At 41.7% G+C, this 12,018-nt stretch overlaps 1 protein-coding gene across 2 annotated transcripts in view; it reads right to left on the reverse strand.

Annotated features, from left to right (window-relative positions):
* The window catches only part of RAD54B (RAD54 homolog B), a 100,291-nt gene extending 97,735 nt beyond the window's left edge, over positions 1 to 2,556 (reverse strand). For both annotated transcript variants that reach the window (XM_001088870.5, XM_015145702.3), the window contains exon 1: positions 2,442 to 2,556. The gene's annotated coding sequence lies outside the window, so the exon portion shown is untranslated. The remainder of the gene's footprint in view (positions 1 to 2,441) is intronic.
* Between the last annotated feature and the right edge of the window lie 9,462 nt (positions 2,557 to 12,018).

Here is a 12,018-nt window from a genome sequence, read left to right on the forward strand (position 1 = left end):
ATATGATGTCCACATCATTCTGTTCTCTACATTAATCAGACTCCCCTTTAATACTGTGAAAATTCTGACACTTTTTCAAAAGGAACACTTAAAAAAATACAGTAGTTAGAAACATCAACAGTAGAAATGAAGGAAACCAGAGTGTAGTTCAGATTCTGCTATTTCAGGGATGCTTAACTTTGGGGAAGCTATTTAACTCTCTAGACACCAATTTTCTCATTTATAAAATAAAGAATGAACTAGATGCTAAAATTTCTTTCAACACTAAATGTGAAGAATTACTACCCTAAACCCTTCTACATCTAATACATGATTTCTGATTTTTCCACCTTCCTATTTTGTAAACTAATAAAAATGATAATGCAAGCATACAAGCATCATCACAGAGCAGTGATTAAGAAAACAAACTGACTCTGGAGCCAGCCAGGCTGCCTGGCTAGAATCCAAACTGTGCTATTTACATATGACCTTAGGCACCCATCAAGACATTTAATTTGTTGATGCATTTCAAAGTAAAATGCAGAAATCAGTACATTTCCCCCCAAAAGAGTACCGCACCCTTATAGCTTTTTAAACTAGTTCTGTATGTTCATGTTGTCCTGTCCATAATAAATTAATTAATTAATTAATGCTGTCTGAGCCCTTTTCCCAGGTCCTAGAAATAAAGCCATTTGGTAGCCCTGATGTGATGCTACAACTTCTGTAACACCTATTAGCTTCAGTCCTTCCAAGTAAAATGGTAAGGCCAGGCTGACAACTGCAATACACCAGATAGCCACAAGTACTTGGCACTACACTGTGGTAAATAAGAACACAACTTTGAAAGCAAATGCCTGAATATAAATACTGACACTTCCCAATGGTCTTGCACAGTTTACTTAGGCTCCATGTGTCTCAGTTTCCTCATCTTTAAGAGGGGGTACCATAATCATACTTACACACCGGACTGTTGGGAGGATTAAATGAAATATGTAAAGCACTTAAAACAAAACTTGACACATAAGCACTCAATGTTATCTGTAATATTACTATCTATAATTAGTATTATTGGAGAATAGAAATGACGAAGGTCCTGTGGGGGAGATAGAAAAGGGGTAGTTCAACATACAGGACAATGACCAGAATCTTTGGGTTCGTCTGGGCTTTAAAGAGAGGTATGTGCAACCATCAAACGTCTGGGATGCAAGAATGTAAGTAAACCAACTCTACCAAGAACCAGCAACAGTCTTTCCCTGCTGTTTCTGCTTTTCGACTTCCAACTACATTAAGTAGTAATTATCTCACTTCATGCCTTAAGTTGCTCCTTTGAGACTCCGGCTATACAGATGGTTCCTAATTTAGGACGGTTTCACTTAGAATTCTTCAACTTTTAAGAAAGCCATAAGCATTTAGTAGAAACTGTGCAAGTAACCACATAACTGTCTGTGGTCATGATTTTGCCCAACTGTAGATTAAGGTAAGTGTTCTGAGTATGTTTAAGGTAGGCATGAAATCATGTCCTTTACAGCAACATGGGTGCAGCTGGAGGCTATTACCCAAAGCGAATTAAAGCAGAAACAGAAAATCAAATATTGCATGTTCTCACTTATAAATGGGAGCTAAACACTGGGCATTCATGAACATAAAGATGGCAATAATAGACAGTGGGGACAACTAGAAGGGGGAGGAAAGGAGGAGCAAGGGTTCAAAAACTATTGGGTACTATGCTCACTACCTGGGTGACAGGATCAATCGTATCCAAACCTCAGCACCACGTAATATACCGATGCAACAAACCTGCACATGTACTCCCAAATCTAAAATAAACCGCTGAAAATTAATTTTTTTGATAACAAAACTAGGCTAGGCCAAGCTTTAATACTCAGTAGGTTAGCTGTTTTAAATCCATTTTCGACTTAGGATATTTTCAACTCCGTAGTAAGTCGAGAAGCATCTGTACCTACCTAGAAAATCTTTCATAAGGTAATCGATTAAAAGATTTTAAGGAAATACAAGAAAAACCTGACCAGCGAGGAGGTAAAAGTCCCTAAAGAAGGCGTACCGACACTCTCCAGGGCGTTCGCGGAGCCTTCACCCCCTGTTGCTGGGGAAGGGGCTTCCCAGTGCAGGAGTGAGGGAGAGACCCAAACGCCACAGAAGCCTGAGCAAAGCGACAGCAGGGGCGGCCCCAGGGGCCACAGCCCAGAACCATCCCTCGCACACAAACGCACACCTCTACACCCCCACCACCCGCCCTTCGCTCCTAGCCCCCCGGGGCCAGCAGCCAGGGCGTCCCTCGCACTTCAGACCAAAGTTGCAGGCCCGCAGGAGGCCACTTCGGTCGCTCCTGCCTCCTTCCCTCCCTCCTCCCTCGGAGGCCTGCTCCGGCGCCACTCCCTGCTTTGTCCCGCACGAGCCTACAGGCTGTCGCGGCCTCCCGAGCTTCCCCCTCCAGGACGCACCGGCGAAAATCTGACAGAAACCACTGGCCCTGCAAAGAAGCACTTCTGGTAACCAGCGGTCCCCTCGCCACCGGAGAAGCTCAAGGCTCCCGCCTCGGCGAAGCCAATCGCGGACGAGCCCGGTGCGCGTGCGCACTACCTAGCCGCTGCACTGTCCAGTCCTGCCCTACTCTGATTGGACGACCCTATTGCATCACTGCGCATGTACCTTTGCGTTTCCCTTTAAAGGCTTCCAAGTTTGATTCAAGTTTACGGTTCAATTAAAAAAATACCGGTTTCGTGCCTACTTTCAGACACAGTGTAGATGCCGAGGCTACAGATCTCACCATCTGCGTGGATAAGTAATAAATAAGGTATGATTCGGTGTGTGCGATAATAGAAATGCGTGCATCGCAGAGGTATACGATATCCTATTGGTTATTAATTAATCCGAAAAAACATTGACCTAGTGTTGCCTGCAGGATAATTTTCAAACTTTGTTAGGTTCTGGGAATATAGAAATGAATACGTGATTATTAGGCTCTCAGAAAAGGGAAGCCGCCCCCGGACTTGGAAAAGCATTAAAGGATATTAAATAGGAAAGTTACATCATTCAATGAGTATTTGCTTAGCACCTTCTAAGTGCTAGGCGATGACACAGTCAGCTATCCCTGAAAAATGGTATTAGAAAGGCTAATCTGAAAGGATAGAGAATGGCTAAAGGTTGTTTACTGAGTTTTATCCAACAGTTTGACAAAAGTAAAAGCTAAAAAATATCAAGGGTGAAATGAAGATGTGAAACAGTGAGAACTCTTGGGCTGCTGGTAGGAGTGTAAATAGGTACAGCTATTTAAAAGAGTAATTTGAGGCTGGGAGCGGTGGCTCAAGCCTGTAATCCCAGAATTTTGGGAGGCCGAGGGGGGCGGATCACTTGAGGTCAGGAGTTCGAGACTAGCCAGGCCAACATGGTGAAACCCGGTCTCTACTAAAAATATAGCTGGTTTTGGTGGGGCGCGCCTGTAGTCCCAGCTACTCAGCAGACTAAAGCGGGAGAATCGCTTGAACCTGGGAGGTGGAGGCTGCAGTGAACTGAGATGGCGCCACTGCACTCCAGCCTGGGTGGCAGAGAGAGACCCTGTTTCAAAAAAAAAGAAGAATGTGCTCCTTAAGGAGCTTTTATCCTGGGGCTTTTTCCAGTCATAAAGAGCACCTCATAGGTTGAGTTGTGCTTTTGGCAGCTCCCGGAGCCAGGGTTACAAGAATTTGAAATGGGGACCTACCAAGGTTGGGCACCTTGGTAAACTGCATCCCCCTCGTCTTTGGACTGGGACACGTAAAGAGTAAGGGTAACCAGAAAACAAGCTAGCTCTCGTAGTGTCTGCAGCCTACCTTAATATCATCTGGGAAGTTCAGAAAATCTAAAACAGATTGGCTAAAGGTAGCCGGGACATTCCTCTTGCAGATTTGCGTCTGGTTTGCTTGTTCACTTCAGATCATTACTCACATATCAAGTAGTCAAAGGGCCTTATCTGACAGTGTGTTACTCTCTTGTCTCATCTTCTATCTCCCTTACCCTGTTTTATAGATTTTCATCACACTTTCCATTCCCTAACATACACTTACTTGTTTATTGTTTTTCTACTACTCTCAGAATATAAGCTACATGAGGGCAAGATCTTTGCTTTATTCTCTGCTGCACCCATGTGTTTAGAACAGTACTAGTCTTTTTTGCTTTGTTTTGTTTTGTTTTTTGAGACGGAGTCTCACTCTGTCACCCAACTGGAGTGCAGTGGCATGATCTTGACTCACTGCAACCTCTGCCTCCTGGGTTAAAGTGATTCTTCTGCCTCAGCCTCCCAAGCAGCTGGGACTACAGGCATGAACCTCCATGCCCGGCTAATTTTTTTGTATTTTTGGTAGAGACGGGGTTTCACCATATTGGCCAGGCTGGTCTCAAACTCCTGACCTCATGATCCACCCACCTCGGCCTCCTAAAGTGCTGAGATTACAGGCGTGAGCCACTGCGCCCAGCCAGAACAGTACTAGTCTTACAGACTGCACTCAATAAATATTTGTTTATATTTATTTGGAGGCCAAGGCAGGAGGATTGCTTGAGGCCAGGAGTTTGAGAAAAGACCAGCCTGGGCAACATAGTGAGACCCTGCCTCTTAAGAAAAGAAAGAAAGCTGAAAGAAGTGTACACATGAACTCTCTGTTCTGTTTTTGCAAGTGTTCTGCAAGTCAAACATTAGTTCAAGTAAAAAGTTTAAAAAGACCAGGCATGGTGGCTCACGCCTGTAATCCCAGCAGTTTGGGAGGCCAAGGCGGACAGATCACTTGAGGTCAGGAGTTCAAGACTAGCCTGGTGAACATGGTGAAACCCTGTCTCTACTAAAAATACAAAAATTAGCTGAGCATGGTGGTAGGTGCCTGTAATCCCAGATACCGGGCAGGCTGAGGCAGAAGAATTGCTTGAACCCAGGAGGCGGAGGTTGCAGTGAGGCAAGATCGTGCCATTGCACTCTCCAACCTGGGCAACAGAGCGAGACTCCATCTCAAAAAAAAAAAAGAAAAAGAAGTTTAAAAAACAAGATTTCCGTTATTCAACAAATACTAAACATGAAGTACTTGGTAATGCAAAGGACACCATAATGTGTAGTTCAAAAGTACTTTTCTGCAGAAGTGTATAGTCTGATTTTGGATTATCTCTAAAGGAAACTAATAAAATGCAATTTAGGCCTAGGTGTGGCAGCTCATGCCTGTAATGCTAGCACTTTGGGAGGCCGAGTGGGGAGAAATGCTTGAGTCTAGGAGTCCAAAACCAGCCTGGGCAACATGAATGAAACCCTGTCTCAAAAGAAAAAATCAGTCTTTGTCCAATTATGTGGATACATATATCTTTGGAAATGAATATATTGGTATACACCAATATATTGGTATTCATTTCATTTCCTTCTTCAATCATTAAATGCCAAGTATATCACCCTAAACATTTTTATAAGGACATTATAGTGTGCCTTGGGGTTAACAGTAACAAATATTGGAGGTAAAAGTCTCTGTAACTAACAAATTAATTGGTTATTACTTATTGGTTGTAATAACACATTAATGTGTTAGTTACAGAGACTTTTAATGTTGAACTAACACATTAATTGGTTATTACTTATTGGTAATGTTAGTTAATTGGTTAAGCAGCATCAACATTATAGCTGGGGTGGGAGGAGTGGGGAGGAGAAAAATAATTTGGACACCTCCTTTTAGTCTGATTACCCTTCTTTTTCAGTTGTGATCCCACTTGTCTCCTAGCCATTACACTTGATCAATTTTGGACTGTTATTTTTTACTTTATAATAAGTATCTGTAGTACATTTCTCTTTTGATTCATATTCACCTCCCCCACTACACACATTCCTACTTCTATTTCATGTTTCAGAATATGAGAAAATAATGCCCACTAGTGATTTGTTCATATCACACAGAAGTTAATGAATGGCAAAGGCAGGATTAGTACCTAGCTCTATTCGTTACTAATTTCTTACTTTTTCATCCAAATAAGTTTTGGAGGGAAAATTATTGAACAGTTTTTTAAAGTTTCACATGGTAGCTGGGTGTGCTTGTGCGTGCCTGTAATCCCAGCTACTTGGCAGGCTGAGGCAGTAGGATAGCTTGAGTTCAGGACCAGCCTGAGCAACATAGTGAGACTTCGCTTCAGTAAAAAAATAAATTAATAAGTTTCACATGGTAATAGAGCAGTTGTGGATAATATTTATTTTATATGACTTGGGCTTTCAGGTGAATTATTTTTGATTCCTTATGTAGCTTAAAGAGAACAGTGATTCCAGAGGACCCTAACTTGTTCTGGAAGGGCCAGGTGAAATGTTTCATCAGAGTAAGTAGCAATTCTACCATTCCAGGATTACCAGAACATCTAAAAGCATCCTTCCTAGAGGAAACTGAAAGCAGCTGCAGACTTAAAGAGGACCAAAGCTTTACCAAAATATGTCCAAAGTATCTCTTAGCAAACCAAGAGACTTTCCGTGGGGAATACTACACAGTTTGTCAACTCAAATAACTTGTTGAGATTTATTAACTTGAAAAAAAGTTTAAGAATTTTTATTTAACTAATATTTTTGTTTTGTCTATTGCTTTAAAATGAAAATCATGTAATTCGGCTTTTTTTTTTTAAATGAATACCTCAAAACCTTATTCCATTTTAAACTCAAGAATATGTGGCTGGGCGCAGTGGCTCCCAGCACTTTGGGAGGCCGAGGCAGGTGGATCATCTGAGGTCAGGAGTTTGAGACCAGCCTGGTCAACATGGTGAAACTTCGTCCCTACTAAAAATACAAAAATTAGCCAGACATGGTGGCGGGCACCTGTAATCCCAGCTACTCAGGAGGCTGAGACAGGAGAATCGCTTGAACCCGGGAGGCAGAGGTTGCAGTGAGCCGAGGTTGTGCCACTGCACTCCAGCCTGGCGACAGAACATCTCAGATGTGAAATTAGACATAAGAACTTAGAACACAATAATAAGAAATGGAATTTCAAAGAAGTCTGTAGTCAAAAGTGTGGAAGCCCAAAAAACATAACTAGACTCTGCAGATACAGTCTAAGGCCACATATTCAAAGTCAATCATTATATGTAAACAGTTGAGGAGCAGATGGCTTTGATACATATAGTTTTTAGCAATCTCTCTTCAGTTCGCCATCAAATTGAAAAAGTACCCATCACCTATACTTTCATTTCTCAGTCATGCCAACAAATAGCATTACGGATTCTGCTTACCTTACCTTCAAATTCTCATTCCAATAAAGTTGCCATCACAAAGGTTATAAAATCTTCCAAACTGCCAAATCTAGTTGTCATTTCATCTTCATCTTCACCCTCTGTGATCCATTTGGAGCCTGTGACACTACTTACCACATCCGGAAACCTCCAGACGTTTGAACTTCAATTCTGCTGTTCCAAAATGCTACCTACGTTTTCCTCATTCTGCTCCCAAGCACCTGCCCCTCTCTTCTCCCACTAGAAAGTTCTTTCAGAACAGTAACTGCTTTATTGAGTTTTATGCCATCATGGCCTAATATAATTCTAGCAGTATTACAGTATCTGACAAATATCTGTTCTATGTAATCCCTTCATTTCCATTACCACTATCCTAGCTGAGGACATTACTTTCATTTAGGTCACTGTATCCAAACAGTGAATCTCCTTAGAAGAATTATTAGAATCTCCTGAGAAGCTTTTTAAAGAGAGATTTGTAGGCCCCCAAAACTTGCATTTTTAAAGACCTCCCCAGATGATTCCTAAATTTTAAAACCATTGACTTGTAATCACAGCACTTTGGGAGGCCGAGGCGGGCGGATCACGAGGTCAAGAGATTGAGACCTTCCTGGCTAACACGGTGAGACCCCATCTCTACTAAAAATAGAAAAATTAGCTGGGCATGTTGGCAGGCGCCTGTAGTCCCAGCTACTTAGGAGGCTGAGACAGGAGAATCACTTGAATTCGGGAGGCAGAAGTTGCAGGGAGCCGAGATCACGCCACCGCATTCCAGCCTAGCGACACAGCGAGACTCCGTCTCAACAACAACAACAACAACAACAACAAAAAAAGAAAGTGAAAAAAGAAAAGAAAACCATTGATATAGATCAGTGGTTCTGAAACCTTAGGGTGCATCAAACTTTAACAGAATTGTTTCCAGGACTTGTTAAAGCACACACACATTGTCAGCCCCTCCCCTCTTGGACCTGGGGTCGTGTTTAAGAATATTCTCTTTTTTTTTTTTTTGAGACAAGGTCTCCCTATGTTGCCCAGGTTCAAGTGCAGTGTCACATCATCATAGCTTACTGAGTTCAAGGACTCCTCTTGCCTCAGCCTCTCCAGTAGCTGGGACTACAGGCACATGCCACTACACCTGGTTAATTTTTTAATATATATTTTGTAAAGACAGGATCTTGCTATGTTGCCCAGGCTGGAGGAATATGCATTTCTAACAAATCCGCAGGTGATGCTGAGCTGCTGGTCTAGGGACTGCTCTTTGAGAATTGCTCATAAAGAACTTTGCTGTAACTTCTTTATTGGTCTGCCTTCAGGCTCTTCCCTCTCTAATCCTTCCTCTCTGCTGCACCAAAGTAATTATCTTTTAATCTTTGTATTTTTTCAATTTTTATTTATTTAGTTTTTGATGCAAGGTCTTGCTGTGTCACCCAGGCTGGAGTGGAGTGGCACAATCACAGTTTACTGCAGCCTTGACCTTCCAGGCCCAAGCAACCCTCCCACCGCAGCCTCCTGAGTAGCTGGGACTACAGATGTGCACCACCACACCTGGGCTATTTTTACTTTTTTTTTTTGAAGAGATGGGGGTCTCACTATGTTGCCCAGGCTGGTCTCTGACTCCTGGGCTCAAGTGGTCCTCCTGCATCGGCCTCCCAAAGTGGTGGGATTTACAGGCGTCAGCCAGTGCCCCTACCAGTTCCCTTTTTAAAAGAATACTTCTGATTGGGAGTTACATGAAAACATTTTTCATAGTGACTGACTGATAGAAGATCATAAAAGTGTACCAAATCTGAAAATGCCACTCACATTTAAAAAGTTCAGTTACTCCCTAAGGCTTAGCATAGCAAATAAGACCTTTGATAATTTGACCCCAGTCTCCAAATATACCTTCCCCTCCATCCCCTCTACACTGTCCCTACATTCCTACACTGGCCAAAGTAGACTACTCACTGTTCCCTGTAATTACCACCTCCTTACATTTAAAAAATATTACCATATGCCCTGAGTATCCTGGAAATTCTGCTTAGACAGAAACTGGACTATCCTCACTTAGAATCTATGTCCAAAAAACCATTGTAAAAGTGTCCCCAAACTAATAGTCTCCCTAAAACCACATCAATATTGTTCAGTAGAGCTATTAAACATTAGTATAATTCTACTTACATAATTTCCACTTATTTATCAAGCAGGCACTAATTTCTGGCTTCAGAAATAACTTAGCAAGTAAGGCATATTAAGTATATTTTTGTGTAGGTAGTGGAGGATCTAATTTAAAGTAATAATGCTCTACATGTAAAAAAAAAATCAAATACAAATCTTATTTAATCCCCATAACCTACTGATGTAGGGAGAGCAGATAAAGAAATTTAGGATAGGCCAGGAGCGGTGGCTCATGCCTGTAATCCCAGCACTTCGGGAGGCCAAGGCGGATGGATCACTTGAGGTCAGGAGGTCAAGACCAGCCTGACCAACATGGTGAAACCCCGTCTCTACTAAAAATAAAAAATTTAGCCGGGCATGGTGGTGAGCACCTGTAATCCCAGCTACTCGGGAGGCTGAGGCAGGAGAATCATTTGTACCCAGGAGGGGGAGGTTGCAGTGAGCCAAGATTGTGCCAATGCATTCCAGGCTGGGTGACAGAACGATACTCTGTCTCAAAAAAAAAAAAAAAAAAAAAAGAAAGAAAGAAAGGAAAAGAAATTTGGGATAAGAGGAGTGATTGAAAGTTGCACAGCTAGTTAGTAGAGCAGAGAACTGGTTCTCAAAACCAGGCTTTTTGGTCACAAAGAACTTCTCCACAACATCATGTCCTATCACAAATATACCTGGTAAATTTCACCTTCCCAAATAAAAATAACTCTTTATAGAAATTCCATTGTGATTTCTAAAACAGACGCTATCATCAAATTCTTCAGGTTGAAACTCTGTGGGCACATTTTGTCCTGCATAATTTTTTGTTTTGCTCACAAAATGTTTTTAATTTTTAAATTGAATTAATTGCATATTTGAAAACTGATTACACAGTAATCCAGATTTTTGGCTTCTCCCTAAAAGTCAGAAGCACAACCATTAAGAGAGCTATTATGAAAACCAAAACAAAACAGAAAATAACAAGCATTGGCAAGGATGTGGAGAAATTGGAACCCCTTTGCACTGCTGATGGGAATGTAAAATGGTGCAGCTGCTGTGGAAAGCAGTATGATGGTTCCTCAAAAATTAAAAAGAACAGAATTACCATATCATTAGGCAATTCCACTTCTGGATATATACCCCCCAAAATTCTAAGTAGGGTCTTGAAAAGATATTTGTACACTCATGTTCATAGCAGCATTATTCACAGTAGCCAAAATGTGGAAGCAACGCATATGTCCATCAACCAGTGATGAATAAACAAAATGTGGCATATCCATGTAATGGAATATTATTCAGTCTTTTAAAAAAATTCTGACACAGGCTATAACATGAATAAACCTTGAGGATATTATGCTGAGTGAAAAAAGCCAGCCGCAAAAGACAAATTTATACGGTTCTACTTACATGTGGTATTTAGAGTACTCAAATTTATAGACAGAAAAGGAGAATGGCGGTTGCCAGGGGCTGGGGGGACAGGGAAGTGAGAGTTGTTTAATGGGTATAGAATTTCAGTTTTGAAAGATGAAAAAGTTCTGGTCGGGCACAGTGGCTCACGCCTGTAATCCCAGCACTGTGGGAGGCCGAGGTGGTAGATCACTTGAGGTCAGGAGTTTGAGCAGGAATTCGAGACCAGCCTGGTCAACATGGTGAAAACTCATCTCTACTAAAAATACAAAACTTAGCCGGGCCTGGTGGCGTGCTCCTGTAATTGCAGCTACTCAGGAGGCTGAGGAAGGAGAATCACTTGAACCCGGGAGGTGGAGGTTGCAGTGAGTCAAGATCATGCCCATGCACTCCAGCCGGGACAACAGAGCAAGACTCTGTCTCAAAAAAAAAAATGAGTTCTGGAGATTGGTTAATACAATAATGTGTATTGCTAGTACTTTAGTTTGCAACCCCTTCTCTAGATTATGAAGTTATATGACCCTTAAAAGATCCTACTCATTAACTCCTAACTGTCCTATGAATTTAAAATAATAAAAATTAAAATTGCATAGATAATCTTTTCTGCTTAACTAGTCTTTAGGCCAGGCACAGTGGCTCACGCTTGAAATCCTAGCACTTTAGGAGGCCGAGGAGGGCAGATCACTTGAGCTCAAGAGTTCGAAACCAGCCTGGTCAACATGGCAAAACCTTGTCTCTACTAAAAATACAAAAAACTAGCCAGTCATGGTGGCTTGTGCCTGTAGTATAGTCCCAGTTACTTGGGAGGCTGAGGCACAAGAATCACTTGAACCTAAAAGGCAGAGGTTGCAGTGAGCCGAGATCAGGCCACTGCACTCCAGCCTGGGTGACAGAGTGAGATTCCATCTCAAAAAAACAAAACAAAACAAAAAAAGTCCCCCAAAAACTAGTCTTCATACAAAAGCAATTCCAAAAAGATTTTATACAATTGTAATGCCAAGATTTCCTTTTCTTAAAATACTATTTTAAAAATAGTTACTTTTAAAAACCCACAATAAAATCAGTTGGAAATGTAATGATTGGATTATTCAAGAATTATGAATTGTTCCATATACACTGCATACACTTAAGATCTCATTAACTTTTGTTTTAAAAAATGATGTGGCCAGGCATGGTGGCTCATGCCTGTCATCGCAGCACTTTGAGAGGCTGAGGAGGGCAGATCACAAGGTCAGGAGATCGAGACCATCCTGGCTAACATGATGAAACTCCCGTCTCTAC

The sequence above is a fragment of the Macaca mulatta genome, chromosome 8, assembly GCF_049350105.2.
Source record: "Macaca mulatta isolate MMU2019108-1 chromosome 8, T2T-MMU8v2.0, whole genome shotgun sequence".
NCBI lineage: Eukaryota > Metazoa > Chordata > Mammalia > Primates > Cercopithecidae > Macaca > Macaca mulatta.